The sequence below is a fragment of the Microtus ochrogaster genome, unplaced genomic scaffold (genome assembly GCF_000317375.1).
Source record: "Microtus ochrogaster isolate Prairie Vole_2 unplaced genomic scaffold, MicOch1.0 UNK21, whole genome shotgun sequence".
Classification (NCBI taxonomy): Eukaryota; Metazoa; Chordata; class Mammalia; order Rodentia; family Cricetidae; genus Microtus; species Microtus ochrogaster.
Genome location: NW_004949119.1, coordinates 2,110,183 through 2,114,769, shown reverse-complemented (window position 1 = coordinate 2,114,769; position 4,587 = coordinate 2,110,183).

Sequence of the window (4,587 nt, the reverse complement as noted above, 5' to 3'; positions counted from 1 at the left end):
TCTAGCTACTATTCCAGTACCACGCCTTCCTCAGGCTATGATGACCTACTATGATAATCATGGGTTAACCCTCTGCAACCATGGGCCCCCAAATTAAATGCTTTTTTAATAAGTTACTTTGGTCACGGTGTTTTGTCACAGGAGTACAGGAATAGAAAAGTAGCTAAGGTAGATGCCAAAGGGGTTTTCTCTGCATGTTGCTTTGTCTGAAGAATAGTATGTAGATGATAAAACTGTATTTTTTTCTTAAGAATTAATTTCCATTACATTAATTCATGTATGTATATGGTGGGGGACGTGATACATGAATTTATTCTTGCCAGGGCACACACATGAAATTCAGAGAATCAACCTGCTGTAGTCAGTTCCCTCCTTTACCATGTGGAACCCAGGTATTGAACTCAGGTCATCAGCTTTGGTGTAACATGCTTTGAACAGTTAACCAGTGTGCATTTTTCCTGTAAACTACTGTTCCTCCCAGCACTTCACTGGTAGAATACTTATGAGAAGCTCAATGTCTTCCTTTATTCTATGTATTTCCTGCAAGTTTGCAGTAAAATTCAGAGGCTTGAATATGTATTATTCTTACCTGTCGCATATCATCCCTGCGTCCAATTTTGTAGTACAAATCGCTCATTACTAGCCTGTTAACTTCCTAAGACACCACTTTCCACAGTCCTTGGCTCCCCCTCTTCCTCATCAGTATCCACTACTGTTCTCCCACGTTCTCATGCATCCTCTCACGGCCTTCTTGATTCTTGTTAACATATGTTATCACCAATGCCTTCCAGAGTCTGGACCCAGACCAACTTACTACCTGGTGCTTCCCAAACTAAACATACATACAGATAGGTTAAACGCACAAAGAACAAAAACTCAGAATCATTGCTTTACAGCTTGACCAAGGTAAAGATCTCATAAGTGGCTTTCCTTCTCTCTGAAGTAAAGATAAGACAAGCTTCATAGACTTTACATGAGAATCAGTGAAATAATTTATATAGCGTCCAGGAAGACAGAGGATAATTCTCAATTTGCAGAGTACTTGCCTTAGCATCCATGAGATCCTGAGTTTGACTTGGAGTACCACATAAATCAAGTATGGTGGCCTATGCCTGTAATCCCAGAACTCTGGAGACGGCAGTAGGAGGATTAGAAATTCAAGATCATCTTCTACAACATAGGGGGTTCAAGGTCAGCTCACATGAGACCCTTTCTAAAATCAAGCAACAAAGGGTCCAGGAAAACTTCAGGAAAAGAGAACTATTATTATTATTACTGGAGCAATCACAAATAAACAATTCAAAACTTCCTGGTAGAGTTTTACTTTAGGAGTTTTGTCCCAACTTTTCCACTTAGAGCTTTCTATTTATATATAAATCTTGTGAATTATGATAAGCAAGATTCTTAGATATCGTCCACTCCCAAGAATAAAACAGAGCTGGTCCTAGAGATTGTTTGTTGCTCAAATTCCAGGTAGGAGATCCCATCCACCTATGGATAAAAAAGAAGCTGTGGGGCAGTGGAATGAATTATGTTTGGTTAGGCAGGCCTGAGAGCAGACATTCCAGAATGAGCAAGTCTGAAGGAGGGCCATATTCCAAGTCAGTGCAAAAGTTAGTCAGACTGAAGTAATGTTCATGCAACTCCCAGATAAAGATGTGAAAGGAAATTTCCATAGGGTTATAACCTTCAAACACCAAGGGCTGTGTGGCAGCTGCTCTTAATTGTGGCCACCTCAACGTACCCTGTACTATATAATTAGTCCAAAGACCACTAATGATAGGGGACATTGTAACATATGCTAAATTTTATCATTTCTAAGTTATAAATAATTAGGAAAGTTTTGGTGGCAACAGTTTTTTTAGACAGCGTTTCTCTGTATACAGTTCTGGCTGCCCTGGAACTTGCTTTGTAGACCATGCTGGCCTCGAATTTACAGAGATCCACCTGCCTCTGCTTCCCAAATGCTGGAATTAAAGATGTGCGCTAGCACCGCCCGATGGTGGTACGCACTGCTCTATAGCACAAGAGATTTGCTTTTCTTTGAAGTCCATAGTAACTCTGAGGAATGTGGAAAACAGGAAGTAACCAGGTTGAGAAATTGAGACATAGTGACTAACAGTTGTGAATGAGGTTTGTGGAAATGTTGGTCAAGTTTATAGTTCTATATTTAGTCGAGACATTCAGTTTCTCTCTTAGTTTTTATACTTCCCTTGTGATTAGATTTTGGACTGCCGTATGTCAGCAACGTGTCTAAGACACATACTGACCGCATGTCCCACCTTACCTCAGATGAACCTCCTTTCTCTGTCTAGACCACCCCACCTTACCAGCCCCTTTCCCACATGTCCCCACACAGTGGCTTGGTTAGTAAGTAGCTCTGCTTTCCCCTCCCAAACACTGACACATCCCCACCCCAAACCACAAACTTCCCCTATCGCTTTGAAAAGAACAATGTGGCTTTTTCTTTTCTTGACCATTTTTTTTAATTCTATGTGCATTTAAGTAATTTTAAATTTTATGTGTTTTATAATTTTCACACATTTTAATTGTATTTCAGTTTTTTAAGATTTATTTTTATTATTGTGTGTATATGTGTGTACCTGTGTGTGGCTATGTGCATATGAGTGTAAGTGACCATGTCATTCAGAAGAGGTGGTTAGCTCCCCTGGAGCTGAAGTTACACGAGGGTGTAAGCTGCCGGACGGGGGTGTTAGGAACTAATCTGTTATCCACTGAAAGAGCAGCACACGCTCTTAGCCTCTGAGTAATCTCCCAGCCTCTGCACTGCTGTCTCGCGTACTGCATGAGAGCTATAAAGGAGGCCATGAATAGAATGTAAAGATCCAGTTCCTAGAACCAACTACTGTTGACATTTTAGCATGTCCTCTTTAGTCCTTTTTCTGTTCATGTGTGTATATGCTCAAGTTTCTATCATATATTTCTTCCATAAAATCTAGCCCTTAAAAGCATATAGTGTTCAGTTTTCATTCCCGCTATCTTCATCTTGACATTAGTGTATCAAGAACATATGCCCACGCTATTGAATAGTTTTTAAAATATTTTTTGAGATAGGGTCTCATATAAACCAGGTTGGCCACAAAATCAATTTATAGTTGAGGAATATCTTGAACTTCTTAACTTCTGCCTCTGACTCTCAAGTGTTGGAATTACAGGAATGCACCAACACATTTAATTTAAAAACTTGATTTTATAGATATATATACATATATGTGTATGTATGTATATATAAACATTGATTATACATGCAACATTCAAAGAATATAAAAATCGATTTATCTAACTATTTCCCTACCATTGGACATTTGGATTGTCTCTATAATTTTACTATTCTAAATAATACTCTTAAAAATATTTGTAAATTTGGATTGGAGAGGGATGGCTTAATGATTAAGAGCACTGGCTGCTCTTGCTGAGGACCTGAGTTCAATACTCAGCACCCACATGGTAGCTCACAACTATCTGTAAATCCAGTTCCAGGGGGTCTGATGCCCTTTTCTGACCTCCACAAGAATCAGCACACATCTGATACACAGATATATAGATATGGATACGTGCAAAAATCCATACACATTAAAAAATTAAATTATACGTTTTTATTTTTAAAGGCTTTGAAGTGTTGTTTAATTCATTTATTATGTTGTGAGAGGGACAAACTGTGTTGGCTGTCTGCTCAGTATAAACTCTCTCTTTGATCTTTAGCTCATGAGATCCAGTATTGTTCAGAGGTATATTAGTTGTCCACTTCTGGGTATAAATCACTGCTAAACAAGAATTCTTCATAGCTTTCATGACTTCTGTAGTGGAGGAATTTGCAAGTGAGTTGACTGGTTGTTCTCGAACCTGTCTTGAGACCGCAGTGAGATAGTGTCTGTCTATAGCAGGGTCACGTCAGTGAGGGGGGCACAGCTCCACACACCACACCAGCACCTGCCTGGGTTCTCCTCAGAGGCCTCCACCTAGGCAAAACTGAGATTTGTGGCTTTGACAGAGAAATTCATTTCAGAGCAAGGTAAATACAAAGCAAAGTTGAAATAGAGGTGCTCCAAGAGAGAGCAAAAACACACCTGATAGGACAGCATGGACTTCTTTATGAACCACAGGAAGTTTCCTTACAGTATGAATGGGACTTTGGGAGGCCCTCTAGTTACATCTCAAATAGGTGATAATAAACCACTGCTTTCTTTCTAAGAGTTTTTTTAATTATGTGTATGTGTGTCTGTCTTTGTGTCTGTATGTGGGTCTGTGTGTCTGTCTATGTGTCTCTGTCTGTCTGTATGTATGTGTGTCTGTCTGTGTGTGTGTGTGTGTCTGCATGTAGTCTGTCTGTGTGTGGGTCTGTGTCTGTATGTGTCTCTGTATGTCTCTGTATCTGTCTATGTGTAGGTTTGTGTCTGTGTGTCGGTCTGTGTATCTCTCTATGTGTGAGTCTGTGTGTGTCCATATGTGTGTCTGTGTGTCTGCCTGTCTCTGTATGTCTGTGTGTATTTCTGTGTGTCTGTGTGTTTGTGTGTCTGTGTGTGGGTCTGTGTCTGTATGTGTCTCTGTATGTCTCTGTGTCTGTCT